The sequence below is a fragment of the Camellia sinensis genome, chromosome 6 (genome assembly GCF_055761805.1).
Source record: "Camellia sinensis isolate YWXY chromosome 6, ASM5576180v1, whole genome shotgun sequence".
Classification (NCBI taxonomy): Eukaryota; Viridiplantae; Streptophyta; class Magnoliopsida; order Ericales; family Theaceae; genus Camellia; species Camellia sinensis.
This window is the reverse complement of record NC_138966.1, coordinates 32,726,234-32,753,057: the sequence shown is the minus strand read 5'-3', so window position 1 is coordinate 32,753,057 and position 26,824 is coordinate 32,726,234. Positions and strand designations below refer to the sequence as shown.

General features: G+C 34.9%; 1 long non-coding RNA gene across 2 annotated transcripts; it reads right to left on the bottom strand.

Moving 5' to 3' along the window:
• Positions 1-6,249: 6,249 nt before the first annotated feature.
• Positions 6,250-15,233, bottom strand: LOC114278312 (uncharacterized). Of its 2 annotated transcripts, XR_014332153.1 has the most exons (10): positions 14,586-15,233; positions 12,824-12,959; positions 11,858-11,937; positions 11,604-11,704; positions 10,941-11,103; positions 10,275-10,467; positions 9,937-10,139; positions 8,177-8,272; positions 7,976-8,046; positions 6,250-6,650 (listed from the first exon to the last, which is right to left on the bottom strand). It is a non-coding gene; the product is annotated as an uncharacterized LOC114278312 (long non-coding RNA). The 2 variants fall into 2 exon arrangements; XR_014332152.1 differs by having other exon boundaries at positions 10,275-11,103.
• Positions 15,234-26,824: the final 11,591 nt, after the last annotated feature.

Here is a 26,824-nt window from a genome sequence, read left to right as displayed (position 1 = left end):
TAGTCAATATCATATACAGATCTATTGAGGGCTTACTAATTTCATAACTCCAAAACTTGCCAATCAAAACTACGTAGCGTGCCGCTAACCATAGTGCACACATTAGTTTTTATTGTGCCAAACAAGACAACAAAACCACGGCGACTTTGAGTCATGTTTCCTTTGGCTCAATTAAGATTTGACCTAAATTCTCTAAGACTTTTGCTCATCTAAAGAATAGGATTACATTGTTCACATTTGAACATCTTTACTAAGTATAGGTCAACCAAATTAACTTCCATAAACTAAATCAATTTAGAGAGAAATTCGCATTGGAATTAATTTGATTAGTATAATATAATTTTGCCACAAAAAATCTAAATTAAATAGTGACAATATTACACAAGTCGCAAGATCAAAAATCAGCTATGCTCCTAATCATCTCTTGCGCCACAGGTGACAATTATCCAAAAATTTAATTTAATTTAATTCATGCGCAAAATATTAGTTTTCAGGAGTAAATCTACAAAGATTTCTCTTAACTGAACAACCTCTCACTAACTATGGCATGTCTAAAACATGATAAATATTTAAATCCACATGATAATATCTCAATGTATTTCATAAAAGAACATATGTTAGAATATTTAATCATGGAATTAAAATTTCCCAATATATAAATAAATCATGCTATAACAATATACTATAAGTTTTAATCATTTAAAAGAACTTAACATGCTGTATACAATATTTAAATAATGCCATAACATATTTCTATAATTTCTGCAATTTTTTGAAATTTTCTAAAATTACAAGTAATTAATAATTACACAGAAAATCAAAAATAAATATTACACAATCTGAAAAAATACAAAAATTATTTTAGTAAATAAGATTACATAACAGTAGTCTACTGTAAAAATTTCAAGTTTAGAATCCAAGTCATGCTCCCCCAAGAGCAATTTAACGTAAATATATTGAATTTTTCATTAATGAAAAATATTTTATTTTTTAATAAAATTCTGAAACTTTAAGGTGCCGTTTGGTAACACTTACGTTTTCTGTTTTCTGTTTATATTTACAAAAATTTTAAAAACTCAAATAAAAACTTGTTTGGTAAAATTTTTGATTTATAAATCAGTGATCTCAGTTTATAAGTTTGGCCAAAAAATGAAAACACAAAAAATGTGTTTCCATTTTGAGTTTTCAGTTTTTTTTTTTTTTTCCATCCAACACTAGCCACCACCCGCCACAATTTTCCACCATCGTCTTCCGCCACCACCACCCACCTCCCACCACCACCTGCCACCACTACTCACCACCCACCTGTCACCATTACTCATCACCCGCCACCACCACCCACCAGCCACCCACCAGCCATCTACCACCCACTCGTTTGTTTGGTAACATTTACGTTTTCAGTTTATATTTATAAAAATTTTATAAACTGGTTTTTGTTTACTTTTTGTTTATTTTTAGAAAAACATAAACTACGAACGCGTTTGGTAATTGACAAAATGTTTAAAAAATTTTAAAATATAAAAAAGAGTGAGAAATAGCAAGTGGTGGTAAGTGGCGGCGGAAGACGGTGGTGGAAAGTGATGACGGTGGGTGGTGGGTGGTGGGTGGTGGGTGGTGGTGGTGGTGGTGGTGGGTGGGTGACGGTGGCGGGTGGTGGGTGGTGGTGGTAGGTGGGTGGCGGATGGCAGGTGGGGGTGGCGGCTAGGTAGCGGGTGGTGATGGTGGGTGGGTGGGTGACGGTGGCGGGTGGTGGGTGGTTGCGAGTGGGTGGTGGTGGCGGATGGTGGGTGGTGGTGGCGAATGGTGGTGGGTGGTAGCGGATGGGTGGTGGGTGGGTGGGTGACAGTTGCGAGTGATTGGTGGTAGCAAGTGGGTGGTGGTGGTGGTGGCGGCGGCGAGTGGTGAGTGGTGGTGGCAGGTGGCGGGTGGTGGTGGTGGTGGTGGTGGTGGTGCGTGAGTGGGTGGGTGGGTGACGGTGGCAAGTGGTAGGTGGTAGTGATTGGGTGGTGGTGGTAGTAGTAGTGGGTGGTAGCAGGTGGGTGGCGGGTGGGTGGCAGGTGGGTGGTGGTGGCAAGTAGGTGGCGGGTAGTGGTGGCGGGCGGTGGATGGTAGTGGCGGGTGGTAGTGGGTGGATGGCAGGTGGGTGGTAGGTGGTGGTGGTTGTGGCGAGGGGTGGATGGTGGTGTTGAGTAGGTGGTGGGTGGTGGTGGCAGGTGGGTGGTGAGTGGTGGTGGCAGGTGGTGGTGGGGGGTGGGTGGTGGGTGGCAGTGGCGGAAGACGATGGTGGAAAATTGTGGCGGGTGGTGGCTAGTGTTGGGTGGTAAAAAAAAAAAAACTGAAAACTCAAAATGGAAACACATTTTTTGTGTTTTCATTTTTTAGCCAAATTGATAAACTGAGATCACTAATTTATAAATTAAATATTTTATCAAACAAGTTTTTATTTGAGTTTTTAAATTTTTGTAAATATAAACAGAAAATAGAAAACGTAAGTGTTACCAATTTTGTATAAAATTTAATTAAAAACCCAACGGTATAAGCCATGCTTCAATTAAAATTATAACGAATAATTTAGAAGCAATTAACGTAGTTTTAAAATTAAAACAAAACAAACAGTGTCTTAACGCAGCTGCCTTTCGCAGCTTGGCTTAGCCGGCGGCTTCTGTGTCATGATGACATCAGCGCGCAGCAATTTTGTCTTCTTCCCTGTTTTGTTCAAGTCTCGCCTCAAATTAGGGTTTGAGTTTTCTCCTTAACCGTAAGTCAGAATCAGACCCATAATATACCGTTTCGAACATATCGAAACAAAGATTCCAAATATGTAATTTTCATAACATAAAAACAAAGCACGTAAGACCAGCATGCAGCAAAAGTTACGAAAAATTAAATATAAATCTCCATTTTTCTCAAAATCTGACCGTTGGATTTTTATGAAACTTGGCAGATATATTCTACATGAAATATACTACAACATATATAAATTTCAGATTGATCAGAGAATGTTCAGAAAAATATTAATTTTTCATGCATATACCGTGTATATATTTATATAAAAATTATATACCTATTTTAATGCATAAAAATAAGTACGAAAATACCCATTAGAGCTCTGATACTAATGTAAATCAAAGTATAACGCAGCGGGTAAAAAATATCAGATCATACCTTTATGACAGAACCTGAAGCGAAGAATCTAGTGGGTAAATCACGTGCTTCAAGAATGCGAACAACGAACTCCCAGCAGTGGAGTGATACTACAATATGAGTATCACCCACACAAGTCACAGTGCAGAGGCTGGATCGTTCTCATATGGGAGAGAGTTAGAGAGAGAATCTAGGAAAAAATGTTATGGGTAAAAACCATATCACGTATATCTGATATCAATATATTATATAAATATATAATCAGATATATAACCATATATATCAATCTATCCATATCAGTTGATATGATAGATATAGATATCATGAGTGGTTATCCAAATAAGTTTTGAATTCAAATTCAAACTTATATGAATAAGGTTCAAAAGGTTCAAAGGGTCATGCCACATGGGCGCTAAATTTCTAACAAAACCAAACTAAACCAAGCCTTATGTCCCATCAAATAGGGTTGACTACATGAATTTTTCTTCTCCACGCGGCCCTATCAAAGGCCATTTCGTTAGTCAAATTAAGTAGATCCATATTTCTATTTGCAACGCTAACCAACGTTAATCTAGGTCTACCCCGTCCCCTAACACTTCCATCTACCTTTACAACATCGCATCTCTTCACTACTGCCTCAGTTTGTTTCTGTTGAATATGATCAAACCATTTCAATCAATTCTCTCTCAATTTATCTTCTATCAGTGCTACTCCTACCCATTCCCGAATACACTCATTCATAATTATGTCTAGTCTAGTTTTGCCACACATCCACCTTAGCCTTCTCGTCTCAACCACACTCATCTTATCTACATGTTGTTTCTTAGTTGCCCAACACTTCGTCCCATATAACATCGTTGGTCTAATAGCCATTTTATAGAACTTACCTTTAGATCTAGTGGGTATTCGTTTATCGCACAGTACCTCAGACGCACTTCTCCACTTACACCATCTCGCCTTAATCCTATGGGCCACATCTGCATCAATCTCCCCCACTATTGTGATAATCGGCCTTAAATAACGAAAATGTTCACTCTTAGACAGTTTTTGGTTCTCAATTTTCACTTCTCATCTGCTTTCATTGTTACTGTTACTAAATTTACACTCCATGTACTCTGTCTTAGTTCTGCTTATCCAAAATCCTTTAGGTTCAAGAGTTTTTTCTCCAAATCTCCAACTTTGTATTAACTCTTTCTTTAGTCTCATCCACTAGCACGATATCGTCTACAAAAAGCATACACCATGGCATGTCATCTTAGATATTCTCGTCAACTCATCCATAACTAAAGCAAAAAGATAAGGACTTAAAGTAGATCCCTGGTGTAACCCTACAGTGATAGGAAATTCATTTGTCTTTCCAACAAGCGATCTAATAGTGGTCACCACCCATTCATACGTGTCCCTAATCACAACAGTGTAACCTTTTGTCACCCCTTTCTTCACTAACACCCACCATATTATATCCCGAGCCACTCTATCATATGTTTTCTTAAGGTCAACAAACACCATATGAATGTCTCTTTTCTTTTCTCTATACTTTTCTATTACTCAAAAGATAGATCGCTTCCATTGTTGACCTGCTAGGCATAAACCCAAATTGATTCTCTGATACCTATGTTATATCTCGCAATCGGCATTCTATCACCCTCTCCGAAATTAATTTTTTTTTATTTTTTTTATTCAAGATTCTCAATTGGCAAACCAATGCCAAATATTTTCATTCTATTTGGAAATCAACAACTGAAATAATTTCATGATTTTGGAAATTAACATCTGAAAATTATAAATTAATTTGATTTCCAATTGCTGAAATATGGGTAAATTACACTTACCACCCCTGAGATTTTTGACAATTATAGAGACCTCCCCTGAGGTTTTGGAAATTACACTGATCTCCCTTTCTTTATCTGACAATATACAAATATCTCCCTTCTGTTGACTTTTCCCTAGACGTAGTTAACTTTTGCAATGAAATGTCAAAAATACTCTTTATTTGCTCTTTTCTTATGTCTTTTCCTTCACTAACCATTACCTATTTCCCTTCCACTTTGCAACAACCATGTCCACCAGTCTCTGCCTATAGCTCAATTTCTAAAGTGAAATTATTATATGTTAAAAAAATTAATGATACAATTATGTAATTTTATAATAATGTTACACCATTTTTATCGAAATATTACTCAATGATGTAATCTATTATGATTGAGTAACATTTTAATTAGTGCATAACTATATCACAATTGTTATAACAAACAATATCTAATAATAAATTATTATCACAGTATTAGAAAATTAGCTAACATTTGTAACAAAAATTTGTAATATTTATCCAAAAGAAATACATAATAAAATGGTGTGGTGGTGGTGGTAATTGTATAAATCAATTTATGTCTCCAAACCAACTGATACCAAAAATGAAGAATTAACATGATTTAATTTTATGGTAAGTTGAATAATGATTTTGAAATCAAACCCACACTACAAGAATTAACACTTTTGGCAACAAAAAAATTGGTCGCTAAAAGTCAATTTTTGGTCGGCAAAAGTTATCCGCGACCAAATTTTTTTGTCACTACTTTGGTCGCCAATTGAGGGTCGGCAAAAGTAATTCGCGACCAAATTTTTGGTTGGTCGGAAAAAGTTGGATTTGCCAACTAAATTTTTGGTCGCTAAATATTTAATTATCGCGACTAATTCATTTTGTCGCTAAAACACTTTGGTCGCGAAAAGTGATATTTTCCCGACCAAATTTCTTAGTCGCCAATTGTCACATTTCGCGACCAAAAAGTTTGGTCGCCAATTATCACATTTCCTGACCAAAAAGTTTGGTCGCCAATTATCACATTTCGCGACCAAAAAGTTTGGTCGCCAATTATCACATTTCCCGACCAAAAAGTTTGGTCGCCAAAAGTGAGTTTCCACGACCACGAGCTGTTTTGGTCGGCAATAGATGTATTTTTTGCGACCAAAACTCTTGGTCGGCAATTGTCATTTTTTGCGAAAAAAAATTATTTATTTGTCGCGACTAATAAATTGGTCACCAAAGCAGGAAAACAATACACCTGTAATTTCTAATAATTCATTCAATCCATAATAAACCTATAATTTTAAAGTATCATTCAAATTAACTGAATCATTAACATTCGACACAATACATAATTCATTAACATTCGGCACAATACAACTATTCTAAGTTTTCATTCACAAGTCACATCCATCTAGCACAACAATTTGAAACATAACTATTTGTTATCCATGCGCAGCTATCAACAAATAAAACTACTAATATTTGTTATCCATACACATGCATCCAAAAATATTTAATCCTCCAAAAAATGCTTATACTGCCAAGTAGTCTTGTACACTTTAGCTTCGTGAACTTGTTAAGAAATATGTTGGGGAGGGCGCTCGTCTAGTTCGTGAACTTTTGATCCACTTTCCCCAACTTCTCTGTGTATTCTGGTACTTTAGAATGGTCCAGTCAAACACATAATCGAAGTCAAAGCCTGCCAGACAAGGTAGAACAAGTGAATCATACAGCAAAGACACATTCAGACTAATATATGCCTAGTCAACACTTCTCCACTGAAGCCAGCCAACTTACCATGTTACTTATTTTTGTACCATGAGTTAAAATAAAAGTAAGTTGATGTCCAAGAAGCATAAGGGGGATTTTAGTGAGGAAAACATGCCAAGCCAGAGTGTTCATGTCATACCCAGGTGGAGAGTTGCTGAGCCAACAGAGCAACCTCCTCTAGATACAATAATTTGGCAAGTTTTTACGAAGGCTCTAAACATTAAGACTAACTAGACAAAATATAGTGTTAGTCAGGCTGAATATTAAAGGCTTAGTCATTTCATTGACTGATTATTACAATTGTTCACAATTTTGACACTATAGCAGGATTCTTTGAAAAACTGAGTTACTGACCTAAAAACAGGTACGCACTTTCAATGGAAGCAATCACAACTTAAGTATCAAGGACGTAGAGCACACAATTTGGTTCATATTTACCTCGAGTAACTAGACAAAAGCAGTTGTTCAATTCATATTGTCAATGTCTCCAACATAAAAGCCTAAATAGGCAATTTGTCATTTTTCTTAATTTTAGAACTTAAAATTATTATCCTACAGCAACGTGGACAAGGATTCTCAAAAGCAAGCAAGCAACAAATTCAGGTTTAATGCAAAAGGCAATGAACAATGGGCCCATATTTTCAGTTGTGAACATAAGCCAAGCATGCATCAGGAACTCTTACACATATAATGGGAGGAAAGATGCATCAGGAACTCTTACACATATAATGGGAGGAAAGAACAAAGAGATAGAGAGTTAAACAGTGCTCTTGTGTCAGCTATCTGTCGTTTCAGATATATTGGCATAACAAAATATCCGTCTGTTTGTGGTGGGTATATATATGTATATATAGATTCTTGTGATGGTCACTATTCCTAGTCAAAAATGTGGAGAAATCACCATACTTATTCTTTTTCCAGATTGCTCTACTAAGAAAGATGTTCACTCTTAAAACATCCATTATTTATAAAAGAAAACAGAGGAAGGAGGCAGATTTATCCCAAACGAAGCAAGAGTTACCAGTCCCTAATGCATAAGCAGCAGGTACAAGGATATCTTTGAAATAAGTGAGCCAATATAAAAATTAAGAATAAACAATTTATGGAACCTCTGACCCAAGTATTTAAACAAAAATAGATTGCATGGAACATAGACAACTAAACAAATAAACAACATACAATGTCCAAAACAAAAAGGATAGAACACCAAAGAACCATGAAATTTAAGCATGAACTTGGTTATCAGAAGTATACCTGTAAGGAATATGGTGGCTTGTGGTAAGGTCACGATATCTTTTTGTCAATCCAAAATCAATAATATATACCTAGTCAACATGACAAGATTGAGATTATGAAGATAATATATCTAAAATGAAGGAATCACAACGAAAACAGATATTATGACAATCCATGCATGCTAGATGTCAAAGAAGAGTATACAACAATGGCCATTACCTGATTTGCTTTTCTGCCAAGACCCATGAGGAAGTTATCCGGTTTGATGTCTCGATGCAAAAATCCTTTAGGATGCACAGACTCTATTCTCACAATCTGTAATTTCATATATCAAAAACCAAAAAAAAAAAGTGTAGTAATTATTACCTATTTGGCTTTAGTCACACTCATCATCTTAAGCATATAACAATTCAAGCAACAACCACAAGGGCAACCAGTAAACAAGAAAATTGCAAAATTAATTGGATATTTTGTCAAACTTGGTCATTTACAATCTACATATCACTGACCACTTGTGTCTATATACATAATACTCTTTGCAACATGAAAGACAATAAAGACTAAAAACTGTGTGAAGTGAATGAATATTTACAGTACGTCATGACAAATAAAATGATTTTGGATGCCAAAGAGTCCCTTTACGTCATGACAAATAAAATGATTTTGAATGCTAAAGAGTCCCTTTCCAACTAATGTAATATGCTAAAGCAAACAATAATAACCACAAAATGAAATTATCAGGGTGAACAGAGCTATGGGAGCCTTATTACCCTGGCTACCCTTCCCGAGGCATATGCCTGCTTATCAACAATTGCTATATAGACTAATTGCTAATTGCTATATTGATGATCTACCTGCTTAATTTTAGCAATTGTCATTATTGAATTTAGTACCTACTTCCTCATTGCAGTTCTCATTACCATTGTCCATTAATATACCTGGACCTGGTTCATTGATGCACTAAAGCTGGTGTAAGTCTGGGAATAAGACAAATAAATTGGATAAACAATGCTTGTCAGTTTAGTCATTTATGTTAGCAACCTGTAGTGGACAACTGTCAAGTTCATTGAGTAGAGACATTCATGTGTAAACTCTTGCATTTTAGTATGAGATTTGGTCTTTGGTAACCCATTCCTTTAGTATGATTTACCAAGAACCTTGTTATAGTACAAGTTGCTTATTCATGGAGTAGCGATATGGTTGCTCTCTAGTGACTTGGGCATCATGAGTTCAAATCAGCCTTATATAATGCGAAAATCCCTCCAATTCTGTGAGGCATTGCAGAACACTCAAACCCAGACACAAATTGTCAACCAAAAAGACATATTTAAAATTGAAATTAATGAATCAGAGCTCCAATGCTAGAAACATAAAATGCTAGCCAGAGCCCCAAATACACAGCTCCTTTAATCTCCAAAGAATCAGACTCATATCATAAACAACAACGACCACAACAACACATCAGACCAAGCTAAGGATAGATATCAGAAATTCAAGAAATACCCATTTGAAATCAATCCCTTCACTGCAAACCCATTAATAAAAAAGAACCCAAAATCAGCGAGAACCCAACATTACCAATGTGTGAACCACAAACCTATAAAATGCAAAACCCACAAATGGAATGACCCATTTTTCACCAAAGCTCACAAATACAGTATCAAGCCATGGACTATGAAAAAGAGAAGAAAGATTATGAGGGAAAAAAGGCTTGCTTTTGTGATTTTGAAATCGAAAAGGCTGATTTTTCACAAAGAAAAGAGATGTTTGGCAAATATATATGCGGATTAATCATCTGTAGTTTTCCTTCTGATCACGTAGCAGATATATATATATATATATATATATATATGCAGTTTGTGACAAAATTGAAGGAGAGAGAGAATGATACAGTTCAATGAATCAATTTCCTCCAAACCATTGTTCGATCAAATATGAAATTGCTATCTCATTTCTCTCTAGAAGTACGAATTAGTTACCTGGTGAATGAGAGAGGAGAGATCGGAATGGACGAGAAGGAGGCAATCGATGTCGTCGTTTTCGATTGATCTTCGTTCATAGGAAGAAAATTGATGCTGATGGAGAGAAAGGAAAGAGAGAGAGACATCCAATCTGGGTGTTAACACTACAAGTAATTGAAACTTTTGGCAAACAGCCCTTTAATATGTGATCCATCATGGTCCTGTGAATGCATAAAAATTGAAACTTTTAACCATGTCATCAGCAAACAAACTAAAATGCATCCACACTCAGTAATGAATCAACATATAGATAACACCAAAAGAAAAAACAAAACAAGAAGTTAAATGTTTTAAACCTGATCAGTCATGATCATCAAATGACCATATCTCAAAGTCTTCACACTGTCATACTATTTTCCATGCTGAAGTCCAAGAATTTGCTTGATGCTCTGAACAAACCTTTCTTCAGGAACTCCTGTGAAAGTTCACATTTTGACCCAAAACTGCTTTGGCGAATTGTCAAAGTCTCTTTGGTTTGAGAATCAAAAGCTGGGTTGTCAATAAGAGCATTGACAAAAAGAAATTAAGTTGAAACTTATCAATTCACAAGATAAGATCATATCGTAACTTGAGAAATAGTGTAGCATACATGCAATTTTTAACATCAATGAAATTAAGTAAATTCATCTGGCAGCAGGTGCACAAAGACAATGAGTAGTTGCAGCAAGACAAATCAATGTTATTAACTTCAGTTGTTACCAGGACAGAGGGTAGTGATAGTGAGGATAGTGAAATTGATACAAGTTAATCTTGACTTAGGACTTAATAAAACATGTGGCCCTAGAAATGTACAGTCAGATAGCCAATTCTAAACAGTTGGGACAAGGCTCTGTTCAGAAAGGATAAATGAGATAGGGTGTAAATGGTTACGAGCCAGGGCCTGCATGTAAATGGACAAGGCTCTCAACCATGGTAACATGAATAAAGAAACTGATATATAATTCAAAGTCATTAAGAAATACGTTTAGGTATAAGCAGAACATCAGTAATTCAAAGATTTTCATTCATCACTTGGTTATGAGCCAGGGCCTGCATATCATGGATCACTCTTATGAAGAATTAAGTTGTGCTGTGGTGCACCCTGCACATAATAGAATGAAAGCAGCCCATTGAATCTCGCTTAACCTGAAAGAGAACCCAATATCTAATAAGTGTCTCAGTGGCCTTTTCATTTGGTGTCTCTTCTCAAATAAACCTTGAGGATTTTATACTAGGTTCTTTGCAATTACTCAGGTTAATATTAGTAGCTGAGTTTACTCCTCATTGGTGGATAAACAGCCCAGCTTGTGGATGCTTTCATTCATGTTAGTCATGATCACAAAAAATAATGTCAACATGGAAACCTAATAAAAATGAAAAAGAAATTGTTCTTGTTCAATTTTTCCCTTCTCTCTTTTGTATGAAAACCATAATTTCCTAACATTTAGATAAAGCTGTTGTAAAAGTAGTTTAAGCAAGTTTTTGTGATGTTAGTAGATTCTATTCAAACCGTTCCATTTCTTTTAGAGTCAGCATTTCAATAGAGATTATATTATGTCAGAAATAGTGTCCTACCCATGATGAACTAAATTGGTTGGTGCCTTCAAATTTGGATATAATTCTTATTAAATGGCAGAAGGACTTACTTCTTCTTAAGAATGATTCGGTATAAAACACCAGTACTGATAATATTCAGGTTCTTCAATATTTGATACCCCGGAGCATCAACATAAGCAAAAATGTAATACTGCAAGAAAAAGTCATGTTTTAGAAACCAATAAGACCAAAGCCACTATTGCCCATGAGGCAAAAAATAAAAAAACTGAGGGGCAGAAAAACACACTCACACATACACACACAAATGGGGGGGTGGGGGGATTGAGATGCAAAAACAAATGACCTGTTATCATCAGTAACACCTTCATTTCTCCATATTCTTACCAAGGCTGCAAGTGGTAATGCACATTTCAAAGCCTCTACCTAATATTCCAAAAGAAGGAAACTGAAGGTCAACTTCAAATTCTGTTAAGATTTATCACAAAAAAAAACTTCAAATTCTGTTAAGATCAACTCTACCACCATCTTATCCTACTACTGAGGCGTACATAGAATGGCTTAAGTTCTTTAAGATAGTTGTGTATAATAACCGGACTTTTATAGATTTCGTCTGCCAGATAACTACAACCAAAAAAGGGATTTAAATTACTTCTTTCTCTCCCAAAACAACACCACCATCAACAAAAAACAAATGCCGCCACCATATGCATGCCTTTCATGTTCTTCACTTAAAGGCGCACCCCACTCAATTTGTTTTTCGAATTTCTTGAAAAAAGATTTGAAAAGAAAAAATGAAAAGGCAGGAGAAATATGAATAAAATATACATATATTTCACATAATTTCATACTTTTTTTTCCTTTCCTTTTCTAAATCCTTCTCAAATCCCTCAACCAAACACAGCATTGGTTGAGGAGGGCGAGAAGTGTCTATTGTTTCTCATATGTTCATCTCTCATTAAATTTGCCCAATTATGTATGAAAATATTAGAGGCCACGGGACCCCAAAACTATTAGTGGTGGTAGGGTGTGGGAACTGGTGGTGCCGGTGTGGTAGTGTGATAGCATTGACAAAACTTTAATTCGAAAAATGTTTTCCACCTTCTAAAAGTGAAAAACATTTTCCACCCCAAATAAACTTGTTTTTCATTGATGTACCAATTACCCACTAGAAAATGAGAAAAAAAAACTATTTTCAAAAAATATTTTATGCCAAAACAAACGGACCGTGAATATAAAACATCATGCTAAACAATTTCAAATAATTAAGAACTTCAAGCATCACAATGGCTCAAAAAATATAAACACTTACAAGGACGATGTCATTTGATAAGGATGCATCTGATAGGCGAGCCCTCAGCGCCAAGCAACCTTAGAGGTAAGCAATGGACACTATATAGTCCTAGTTGAATATCTTTGAGTTTCAGGCCTTCCACCAGAATGATTTCCTAAAGCATTTGAAATGGTGTCAAAACTGTTGCTACTCTTCTCCATTAAAATGAAAATTACAAATTTTCTTATATCCAAACAACATTAACCAAAAATTGCTTATCATATAGTAGAGCTGATAAGATATATCAGCACTCGATCATCTAATCCCAACAAGAAACAAAAGAAAAAAAAGAAAAGGAGAACTGAAATAATGATAATAAAATCATCTCCATGTGATGCCATTTTATTATGTGAGACAGAAAACATCAAGTTGGACTTTTAAGGATTATAGATTTGGACAACCGTTTCAAATTTCATATTAGCTGAATCTTGAATTGGCCCATATTGGTTGAAATTAAAAACTCAAATAGATATAAAATTATTAATATAATAACCAAAAAAAATACCCATAATTGAAAAAAAATCAAAGTGAAATTATTCCAAAACAAAATACATAACAACTACATCTTTATAAGCATTCAATCATTTGACACGAATGACCCCAATTATAAAATTTGCATTCATTTAAGATCACATTTTACTCCAAAAAAAATCTTGCAACAAGATACTGTAAACATAATAGCATAGATTCTTCCCAAGAATTATTTGATATTTTCTTTCTCACCAACCACATCACTTTCCACAACGTTCAAACACATCCCCCACTGGACGGTGAAAATGATCCCCCAAATTAATCAGTGGGCTGGATACAGAGTTACGGAAAAAAAATTACGGTTCACTAATTCTCCAAGTCATTGTATTTCCAAATATTTGCCATGTCTCTTGATCTCTTTCCCAAAATTTGAATCCCTAATCTAATTTATATATTCATTTCAGATTATTTTGTTGAGAAGTATTAAGGCCCTTCACTAAAATAAGATAGTAAATGTGCTAATTTTACAAGTTTCTAAATCTACCCTCGACATGAAAACACAAAGTAGGACAAACACACTAAATTGTTTACGCCTAGCCACATAAGTTATAGGAGATCAAGTATTCAAACGATTGTAAATCTTTATTTTTACAATGAACATTTCATGACAATGAACAATTCAAAAAAACAGAAAAGGAGAACCCAAATAATGATAATAATGTGATGCCATTTTATTGACAGAAAACATCATCCTAGAATAGACACTTATTTCTACTAGTAACTGGAAGAAAAATGGACCATTTTCTTCAACAAAAAGATTCTACATTGAGTTTATACAAATTAATAAGCATTGCAACTCTCACAATTCACAATGCCAACATAATCATCACATAAGCAAATATTTCCCAATGAACTGATCTCATGTCAGTAAGAAACACCCTTTTAAACTTGAATCAGAAACTAGCACATAACCATTATCCTTAAATCATAGCCAAAGAATAATGCCCAAAAATATCATCGATACAAGATATCTTGCTAGAACTTCTCTAATCTACAAGTGATGAAATCCGGACTGCACAATTTAAGTCAAGAAATAAACTTCATTATAAAGGAAGGTGAATGCCAGGTTTAGGAAAAGTAATAAAATTCTCCCCGATGGATATAATATTGACAGAAGCAACTAGAAGAAATATTTCAAGGCAGGATGAGCAATAGAGCTGCTGAAAGTGAAACACAAAAATTCCAACACATTGGAGATATATTATCTTACCCTGCCTTCTAGAAAAACAAGATGAGAAGGAATCAGATCATTATAGGCAGCAACAGATAAGTAATCAATTCCTGCAATCAAGAACAGACAGATGGGTCATTGTGACTGTTAGTTTTTAAACATCATTTCCTGAGATGAATGTGATTTTTTGCAAATGGCTCCATTCAATATTCAGTTTCTACATTAGCATGCTACATGGAAAGTGAATGGGCTCATTTAAATGAAATTTGACATTTAGCAATGGAGATATTTATTCAGAAAAGTAGTCAGAAATTGAAATGCGTGGATTATAAATTCCTCAAGTTTGTAATCTACATCACACAAGTTCAAATCTAACTCATCCATTCAAATTCTTAGAACGTTTCTGGATAGATAGCATTTTCTGTATAAAGGGGAAAAAATAAAAAATAAAAAAACACCGTAGTAGTAAAAAACCTGGTTTATGTATTTATATGTTTCCTCGATTTCTCTTCAATCAAATTTGAGTAAAACAAAATCCTAAACATTCAATTTGAAACCCTAGAAACCCTAATCGACATGAATCCACAATTCACGTTAAATTCATCTGAATACCGAAAAGAAAGCAATCACAACCAAAGTAAAGAACAACAATACTACAAAATCCTCAAGAAAACTCAGATTATATAGGTGAAATTAGATGGCGATTCAATAAATCCACATTACATCCATCACAAAACAGGTTTGCTTTATGACCGTAATCCTCTCTTCGTCCATAGCCCCCAAATTATATATATATATATATAGAGAGAGAGAGAGAGAGACCGAGGGCAAAGGATAGAGAGGGAGAGAGCGAGAAACAGAGAGAGGAGACAGACAGACCGAGAGTGAGAGAGAACCTATGAGGATGCGGCGGCAGCGGCGGTGGCGGTGGCGCTAGCAGTGGCGTACGACGCTGGTCAGTGATGAGGTGAGATTGGGTGAGGATGCCATAGAAATGAAGAGTCCATTAGACAGAGGGCGATGGCAATAGCGATGTGCGACAGACGTGAGCAATGGTGGTGAGGGACTTCGGTGAGCTAGAGAGAGTGGGCACCAATTGAGAGAGAGAATACAGAGAGAGGGAGAGGGCGAATCAACATATAGAGAGACACAGAGAGCGAGCTGGAGACAGAGAGGAGAGACGGGATTAGAAATGGCGACCAAATTTTATAAATGGCGACCAAATTTCTAGAGAATGTGGGTACAAAACGACGTCGTTTTATAAATGGCGACCAAATTTTTTTTTGTCGCAAAAAATTTTGGTTTTCCCCCTCCATGTTTCAAAATTCCCTCCCAAGCCTTTCGCGACCAACTAACCAGATTAGTCGCAGAAAAGGTACCTTCCGCGACCAAATTTGAAGTTGGTCGCCAAAAGCATACCAATATCTGCGACTAACTCATTTTTGGTCGCAAAAATGTGACCTTCTGCGACCAACTCATTTTGGTCGCCAAAAATAATGATCATTCGCGACTAATTAATATTTTGGTTGGCAAATATCATTTTTTTGCAACCAAAATTTTTTTGGTCGGCAAAAATGGTCGGCAAATGTGTAAATTCTTGTAGTGCCATCTGGGTTTGGTATTCTTGATAGAGCATGAATGTTTGATTGAATAAATAAATAAATAGATTTTGAATGATGAATCTCAATTAGATGAATGAGAAATCAAAAAATAAGAATTGAATTGATCAAATTTTTATGGTGCACTACAACAAATTGCACTTTTGGTGACCAAATTTGGCGACTAAAAAAAATTTAGTCGCCAAAAGTTGTGAAATTGGCGACCAAAAATTAAATTAGTCGGCAAAAGTACAATATTTAGCTACTAATTTTTTTAGTCAGGGTATATTGATTATTGGTGAGTAAAAAAAATTAGTCGCTAAAAATGCCACAATTAGTGACTAAAAAAGTATTTTAGGCCTCGTTTGGCAAGAGGCTATTTTAGTCAATTAGCCAAAAAGTTACTAAATTAGCCAAAAAGCCAACAACCCATACCAAAAAGTCAAAGATTCTCTTTTCTCTCTACTTTTTGCACATCTTTTCGTAATTAGCCAAAAAGTCATCCCAAACATACAAGTTTTTTTTACCTACCTTTTTAGCCAAATAGCCAAAAAATTACTAAATTAGCCTGTTCCCAAACGAGGCCTTAGTTGCCAAACAGTTAGTTTTGGCTACTAAAATTATTTAGTCGCCGAACGAAAAATAAAAATTTACTTTTTATCTTTGGCGACCAAAAGTTTTGTCGCCAAATATTTATTTTCAACGGCAAAAAAATATTTTAGTTGTTGTATAGTTAGTTTTGGCTACTAAAATTATTTAGTCACCGAATGAAAAATAAAAATTACTTTTTTTCTTTGGGAACCAAAAGTTTGGTTGCCAAAAATTTATTTTCAGAGACAAAAACATATTTTAGTAGCCAAAGATCTAAAATATTTGGAGGGAGACATTTCAAATTTTGGAGGGATATATAAAATTAATTGGCGACCAAAATGTTTATTCATCAATTGTGTAAAATGACCAAAAAATACACTTTTGGGCGACAAATAAAAAATTAGTATCTAAATGTACAATCTTTAGCTACTACAAATAATGTTGTCGATATTTATTTAACTTTTAGCTACTAAATTTTAGTCGGCGATTGTAATTAAAAATTTTGGAGGGAGGACTTCAAGTTTTGGAGCAATTTCTAAATTAATTCGCTACTAAAGTATTTAGTAGGGGAAAGAAATGTTTGTATTAGTTATTGGCGACTAAAAAAAATTAGTCGAGGAAAAAAATACTAATGTGTTAGGGCTTAAAAACGTGTCTGTCTGTCTGTCTGTCTCTGTCTCTGTCTCTCTCTCGCGCGTGCGCGTCTGTCCTCCTCCGATTCTCTCTCACTTTTGTCTCCATCGGCACTGGTATAGGAGCACCAACCATCACAAACCAGCAACCTATATCGTCTTATCTTGCAGTCACGATCCACCATTAGAGCACTACCCAAGGTATGTCCTCTCGATTTCTCTCTCTCTCTCTCTCTCTCTCTCTCTCTCTCTCTGACTTTGTTCCCCTAATTTCAGCCTCTAGGGTTTTTTTCTTCTTCTTCCATCCGCATACCTTCTTACCCAAAATCGACCCAGCCATCGCCATTCATATAGTAGGCAAATGGTTTCCTCAACTCTTCCCGTCTCCACATCCATATCTGCGAAACCCATTTTTGAAACCCCTCTTCAAACCTTCATTTCCTAGATAATCGAAAGCACCAAGTGTTTATTTTAAATGTGGTATAAAAAGCATGATCTGAGATTAAACATTTTGATTTTAATTGCCTTATATTTGTATGAAGTTGGGTTGGCTCTGAAATGTCCACAAATAGACCATTTCGTAAAAAGAAGAAGATCAAAATTGCCAAGGTAAGTTTTGAAATGGTAGCATCTATTAACTGTTCATGGCTTTAGAGCATAAATTTTTACCCAATAAAAACAATTTTGACTTTAAGAGACAAAATATTTGCCTAATGCTATTTTGTATCTCGTGAGCCAATGTAGAACCTTCTTGTTCATCGACTTCCATTGACATCTGATGTGAATTTTGCTCTTTTCATTGCTTTAGTAATTGGCTCTTAGTAAATATTTAAATGAGAATTGTTACAATGTTAATTTCTATTAATTTTGTAGACACAGTAGCTTATTTTTGCTTATGTGTTCTATAAGCTAGTGAAAATCCATTAGAAATTCTTGCTCTCTATTTTGCTATTCTAATCGAGTTTTTGGGGGAAATAATCATGCTGTTGTGTTCCTTCTTGTGTATGTTATTACACTGTTAATAGATTTTGCAAATTCAGTTCTATAGCATAGACATTCTACTGATATTGCTGAATATAATAGATCTACTATCCAAAGGCATGTGCTTCGTTGAGATATATCTTGAATTTTGGTTTAACTATAATTCAATATGTTTCAAGTAATAAATGATAAAGAGTCTTGTTGGAGTGCATACACAAAGTTATTAAGCAAAATAGAGAATGCATGATTAAGATATATACCTATTTGATATTTTACTTGTTGGCTGCTTATCTTTCCTTTCATTTTATGCACAATAGATCTTCATTCAATGTGTTTAAATCATGGTTAGAAACCTGCTACCAGTGTCCTTGAATCCTTGGTTCTGAAATATTGTCTTATGATAGATATTTTGGAATATGCGCCTAATTATTATGGGGAACTGTAGTCTTGCTACATATGGTGACAATTCATATTAGCTTGGTGCTACGGCATATTATTGTTTGTTTGAATATTGTCTAATTCAAGTATTTGCACCAAATGCTTGTATTATCTAGTGTATTTCCATGTGACATTTGGTTTAACTTATATAGTTGTAGGATGTTTATTTTGATTCAACCTTTGTCTCCTAAATAGTACAGCAGATGTGTGATAACTGATACATAGATCAGCTATTTTGCTAAAATTTCCATGTAGATGAGCAAGTGAAGTGTTAGTGCCCACCACTTGGGAGTTGGTGTAACATCAAGTGGGGAATGAATCTGACATTAGGGATTCTAAAATATTCTTCTTTTTTTTAATTATTTTTTTTTATAATAATTTGTTAATTAAATTCAGCAAGGATGAGGATGGTCTACCAAGATTATCTTAGAGATTCACATGGGCTAGGTTTATGGATGGGCATTAGAAAGGTTAGCAGGAATGTTCCATGCTAATTGGTTAAAAATATATTAGTTAATAGAATCGATGGATAGCAGCAATCTCAACCCTCCATTCCTCCCACTATGGATCAAAAGAGTCTTCCTCATGCAAAGGTCCAACCCCATGGCAAATGACCTTCCTGCGAAGTGGCTTTGGACTACTAGTAGTTGGAGCCAGTGGCATAAGACCATGTAACCTAGCCTTTGGAGCAGACCAATTCAACCCCAACACTTTTATTTTGTGATTTGTGTGTCTCTGCATGAAAGTGTATGGGTTTCGTATTTTGTTTTTCTCAAATTCATAACTACAGTTTTATTAATTCGTGATTTTCAAATCAAATGTTAGATGATTAGCAATATGTATGAGGGAATAATGAAATATGTATGAGGGATAAACTAAAGGTAATCCAGTTGATGCCATGATACAGTTACGCTAAATCGAGTTTTGGATTCTTAGTGGTGAGAATTCAGTTGTCTTCTACCGCTCTGAAAATAGTTTCGTTGTCATCATGTTAAGTAAGGTGAGCTTGGTTATATGCATGGAGCATCACCTACATATACTTTAATCATTTTTGTTCATGATTTTAGGAATAGGTAGGCATGTAAGAAAGTAGAGTTTTTGCATTTGAATGTGTGCAGAAAAATTGTATTAATTGCTAGAAAGTTAGAATTATTAATTTTATAATTGTTATAATTTGTAGAGTATAATATATTAGAATTATTAATTTTATAATTGTTATAATTTGAAATGTCAATTTTATTGAATAAGTGCTAATAGCTAATTCTTTTTTTCTTCTTCTTCTTCTTCTTCTTTTTTTTTTTTTTTTCAGATTGCTTTTGCATGGGTTATTGTGGATATTTATTTTTTTGTATGAAGAGCATTTGTTTTGTATATGGACAACATTTATTTTTGTACTCCTTTATCTTGGAAATCCAATGCTTTTGTATGTAATATTTAATTTAGATGGATTATAGTTGGTTGGTATGGATTTATATGATATTTGGAATATGATGTTACAAGTTAAAATTTTTGGATAGTTGATAATAAAATGGGTATTATTGATAATGGATTTAGATTATAATTCAAAGATGTATTATTCTGTACATATACTACAGGTTACATGTTGCATTGATAATAGAATGTATATAATTTAGAAATTAATGAAAAATATTCAATTTGTACATTTTAAAAAAATTAATAAATAGAGCTTTTGGTGACTAAACATTTAGTAGCCAAAAAATAAAAAGGGAACTTGTTGGCGACTAAACAGTTAGTAGCCAAAATAAAATGAAAGTTTTTGGTGACTAAAAAATTAGTATCTAAAAAGGAGCACTGTAAACACGCCATTTTTGACTGCCCATAAGACTTGGGCGCTTTAGGTTGAACATTCGATGATAAAAAGTTATGTTGTACAATTATTCAAGTTGTTCAGCAAAAGACTTCAATTTTTGAGTTTCTAAATCCCATCCTTACGCCCCATTTTTTACCAAAACTATTTCAGACCTTAAAATCCTCTTTTTCAAAATATTTTTTCAAATGCTTCTACGATATTCCAAGACTCGCATTTCGTTTAAAATATTGCACTTTTCGGTAAACCGAGTAACGACAAAGTGGACATAAATGGAAGGGAGGTGAACTCTTTAAAAAATATTTAAAAACTTCTTATTTATAGGGTTGGAGTTGAAGGAAATAGAAGGGGAGGGAAGAAAACTAGTTTAGGAAAGGTTAGGCATCAAATCATTAAGAAAGAAATGAACAGTCTTCACTAAATTAGATATATCTCTTTGTATATTTAGAATTTAGATGTGTGGTCACCACCATTGGAAAGTAGACTTCCAGGGCTTCAATTTAGACTCAAGAATCACCTACAACCAAGTCTAGATGAGGGAGATATGCCGGTTTGAAATCAGGCTTGAAAACAAATTTTTTTGCAAGTAGCTAGCCGGCCACTTAAGTAGCAGGCTGGCCACTAAAGCCGGTCGGCTAGTTGATGAAAAAATTGGCCATTTAGAGTGGATTGGACGGCCAGGTGTCTCCACAGGCCAATTTTAGTGGTCAGCCGTCCCCCACATGGCCGGCCGGCCGGCCAGGTGTTCCGGTAAAACAGATATTTGTTGCCAGCTGTCCTCCCATGTGCATGCACTACACCAGTTGGTTCAATATAGATATTTCCGATTAAGGCATCTATTTTTCTATATATAGATGACCACCCCTCTTGAAATTAAGGTAGAAAAAATTCCTAAAGGACCAAAACTTGTAAAAAACACACACACACACACACACACACACACACACTCTCTTTCTCTCTCTCTTGCAACCTACACTCTCTCTCTACACTTCCTAAACCAAAAATTTAGCTCTTCTTGCTGAGGTTCTTGAGCTCAAATCTCAACCCTTGAGAGTGAGAACTTGTTAGTTTGTCAACAAAGAAGTTACCTCTCTTCAAAAGGTATAATTTTGAGCATCTCTACACTACTTATTTTCTCTCTTTTCTTGTTGTTTTTATAATTTTTTACATTGTTTTTATGGGTTGAAACTTGTGGCTTAAAGCTATCAAAGGTGGAGGGGTTAACCACCCTTCTTTAAACCTTGTTTTCTAAGCTTTTGCACTTGTGTTTCCCATTTCTTTCTCAACTTTTTTCCAACTTTTTACCACAGTTTTTTAGATTTTTTCAGAGGTTAAAAATTTGTTTTTGAGGTCCAAAAATTGGAGCGGTTAGCCACCCCTCTTTAGGTTTGCTTACTAGCTTTAATTCTCTCTCATTTTGGCTTACATTTTCTAGCTTGTTTCAAAGTATTCCCAGCACTATTTTGTTATTTTTAGGGCTGTTTTAGGGTGTTTACTTCATTTATGCTTTGAATATTAGGCTTGTGTTGTTGTAAGTCCTCATTGGTTTAGTGGTTTAGGCCGTAGACACCAACCTATTTGAATTGGTAGCTTTTATTTCTTAGTTTTCATACTTGTAGTCACACTTGTAATAATCATATCTGCAACCTCCCTCATTTCTTGGTTTTCTTTCTATTTTTGTTAAGAGTTGTTTCAAACAATTGAGTTTGTTTAAGGCATGCGAAAGAGACCTTCCATGCTTAATGGTTTAATCTCTTCGAAGGTTTATTACCAGGGCATTACATCTCTCTCATGCCAAGAACAACTTCTTGTTTAACATTTCTCTTCATTAGTGGACTTAACTATCACTCTTTGGACTAAAATGATTAAAGAATGGAAAGGTAATTAAAAAAGGCCAATAAAATTGGACTAAAGAGGTAACAAGAGTAATAAAATCAAGTCGGGTTCAATCGGACATTAATTGAACCTATTGAGTCTTGAGTCATTTCATACTCTCTAGTGATCATAATGGCTCAAGAATCAATGTTTACCACCTCCCTTAAGGTAACTCCATGATAGGGAGGAGGTTTTATTGGTTTTTACTTTCCATTTATTGAGACTTTGTCCCATTGATTCATAGATCATCACTCAACGAGTTTGCGTCAATTGATGGTTTGTGAATCGAGTCTACTCCTCCCTTGATCTATTTCATGATAAAGAATGGCAGAGAGGATAAACATCCTCTGGAAACACTCTGTTTTTGCTTTATTTCCATTTTGTTGTAACAGGGCAGTACCAAAAATTAGTGGCCGACCGATAACCCTACCATCCCACCGACCACTTTCCTTGGCCGGCCGGCCACCTTTTGTTGAGCAAACAGTGGCATTTTTCTTGCAAAACAGAGTAGAGGCTGGGGTGAAACCAGTTTAATTTTCTGACTACAAAACAGAACAAATCAGGCAGCAAGACAGAGGCGTTTCCAGGAGGTTGTTCTCCGTTATGCGTGTGTTTCCTCGACTCTCGTTTTAAATTAATTAGCTTAATTACTCTTAGATTAATTAGTGTGTTGTAATTAATTAGTTAGTTCAATTCTAATTTGTAATAATTGGCTAGTGTGGTTAATTCATTTATTTAGGCAGTGTAATATTAGTTAATTTGGTAATTAGCTAGTTTAATTCGAATATTTATTTGGACCATCTTGCGTGAGGGCAAGTTGTAATATTGTGTACGTCTTCCAACCCCCATTCTTTCTCTCTTTTATTTATCCGCTTATAATGGTAGCATCATTTCTTACATTTTTCATATCATTACCATGCTTAAAATACCCATTTTTGCATGCATAAGGTTCGGTTCATCATTCTAACAACATTGTCGTTTATTACTTCCTTAAATACATGCGCTACAGCATACTATCAGATTGAATCACATGACATATTAAAACCCAAATCTATTAGGTGCATTTTTGTATGTATTGCATTAGGCACTTGCATATTAGAGCATGTATTTTTCTAACAATTTCAATTCTTTTGGCTTGTCCTGAAGTACTAGGTGAGTATTTATTATTTTAGCATATTGCATGCGTGTGATTGTCGCCATGACAAGCATGATTACCATGAGGCTAAGTGCTTAACTGATATATCTCTTGAATGTCTGTGGATGAAGACTAATTGCTCAAATTAGGATAATTTGATTAATGAGATTACTTTTTCAAGTGGTACATATTCAAAATACTTTTTTAAATAAACATAAAATCAAATGTTCTAACTTTTGCAAATTAATCTATACTTTTGTGCATCACATAGTAAGAATAGCCTAATAATTGAAACAAGAGCATATAATGTAAATAAGAATCACATCATGATTAGTAGAAGCCGATCTTTAATCAAGTGAGTGGGGTGCTCAATTTATGACCTTCCCCTCTCATATCTAAGTTCTCGAGCCAAGACACTTTTGTGATGACGAATAAGTGGCATTTGGCACAAGTTAAGAGTTTCCTAAATTTTCTAAAAATATTTAGGTAGGGACTCTGAAATCTGGCAATGCAGTCCATTTTTGGCATTTTTTATTCAAAATCGATTTTTCAAAAGATTTGTCGGATTTTGACTCATTTGTGTTTATCTATTGTACATTGCACTTGTGAAATCAGATTCAGGACCACAGGAGTCTGAACTGTAGAGCTAATCATATCCGAAAGGAGCACAAAAAGCAACCTACAAGCACCATGATTTTAGCGACTAAAAAATTGGTAGCCATAAAGAAGTGCCACGTTTTTAGCGACTAGAAAATTGGTAGCTAAAAAACTGAAGATGAAAAATATTTTCTTTTTGACAACTAAATATTTTCTTTTGGGTGACTAAATTTTTAGTCGCCAATTGGCGACTTTCGGCGACTACAAAAAAATTAGTCACCAATTCTTTTGTCGACAATTTGTTAACGACCAAATGGACGACAAAAATTTTAGTCGGCAAAAATCTTTGGTGACTACCAAATGACTTTTGGCGGCTAAAAATTTAGTCGCCAAAAGTGTAATTTGTTGTAGTGGTGGGTCTAATGATTTATGGTGAAAGAAGTTGTATGTTCATCTTTTGTGGACAGTTAGAATTTTTCCACAAGAGAGAGAGAGAGAGAGAGAGAGAGAATATAAAGATAGTAAAAAAAATATGAAAAATGTGTATATTATATGTATTTTATTAGGGAAATTTTATAATATGCACACCATTTTGGAGTGTGTATCATATGCCCAAGCTATGAAGTTCGTAATTTTTGGTTATGACCTCGTTTGGTGTTTGTGATGATTTGGTTATAACACATTGTAGTGTCGGTTACCTATTATGATTATTATTTTGATTATGATCGAAAATGTCTTTAGTTATATATTATGTTGTATTTGGTTATGATTAATTATTTTTTAGTTATGACATTAGTGATAAGCACCAGAAGTACCGTAATTTGCATAAATATTACCCATTTTATTATGTCTTTTTTTGATAAATATTATAAATTTTTGTAGCAAATATTGTTTGTTATTACAATTGCGATGCAGTTATGTACTTTTATGGTAGTATTTTTTTATTTATTTTTTAATCAAAATGTTACTCAATCACAATAGATTACATCATATTCCAAATTATTGAGTAATATTTTGATAAATTAATAATAAAAAGAGGTATAACAGTATTATAAAAATACATTAAAAAAATAACACATTAATTTCACTTTGGAAATTGAGCTACAAGTAGGGAGCAATGGTCAAGGTAGCTGCAAATTGGGAGGGAGAATAGTTAATGGTTAGTGGAGGCAAAGTGATAAGAAAAAGGGCAAATAGAGGGTATTTTTGGCATTTCATTTCAAAAGTTAACAGTGTCTAGGGAAAAGTTACAAAAGAGGGTTGTAGGCGTCCCCGAACGTCCCGGGAAAATCCCGTTTTGTCCATTGGGCTTACTACAGTTCGGACTCAACGTCACGGTTCTTAATCTGATCTCGCAAAGTGCAATACGAGATTGATAAGTCACCAAAGAGTCCAAATCCGGCAAATCATTTTGAAAAATTGATTTTTAGAAAGAAGTGCCAAACATGGACTGCTTTGTTAGATACAGAGTCGCCATCTAAATATTTTATTTTGGGAGAATTTAGGAAACCCTGACTCGTGCCTAAGGCCACGTGTCCGTCATCACCAAAGTTGCCTCGGCTCGGGAACTTGGGTACGATCGGGGAAGGTCATGCAATGAGCACCCCCGCTCGCCCGATCAAAGATCGGCCACTACTAAACATGATATCGAGTTTTTGAAAACACATGCGTTCTTATTCCGGTTTATTAGCCTAGAATTGCTACGTGATGCGCACAACATACAAGTATAGACTGGATCGCCTAAGTTGGAACAAAACATCTCATGTTTGTTTTTAAAAGCAGTTTGCTACTCGTAAGTAGGCTAAAATGCAGATTTTGCCACCTTCAAGTGGGTTTAGAAAATATGGTGATTTGCCACTCTCAAGTGGGCTTAAAACTTGCAATCAATGAATTGTTCCAATTCAAGTAATCCAACCTTCACCCACAAGCAATCAGGCAGGTAAATCACATAAGTAGTTAGCCTCATGGCAAGCATGCTATCATGGCAGTCACTCGCACACATGCAAGGATGCTAAAGCATAAACACTCACCGAGTACTCCGAGCTAAAGAAAGAAGCTAATTAGAAATCATGCATGAATCCTAACTATGCTGAGATGCCTAATGCAACACATGCAGAATGCAACGAAGATAGGTTCGGCTATTTCTAAAATGGCATATGAGATGTTACAGATAACATGTATTCAACTTGGAATTGAAATACAATGCAGTTAGTATGATGCGCCGAGCCCGATGTATGCAAGATAGATGAATGGATGCAATCATGCGAGCATAAGGATGATAATTGAAACATGCCATAAAACTAACCATCATAAGCTGGTAAATAAAAGGGAGAAAGACGTGGGGTTGGAAGACATGCATCATACACATGCATACTTATTACAACAGTTGGCCCTCTCGGGGGAGGGTCCGAATAAATAATACAACACCAACTAGCTAATCTATGCCAATCTAATTAAGCTAATTATTACACAACCAAAATGAATAATAAATTATAGCTAATTATTACACAACTCTAATTAATTAACAAACTAACTAAGTAAGCAATTAAACTAACATGCAAACTACATGAATGTGGACTGCCTCAGCTCTGCCTTGAATGATA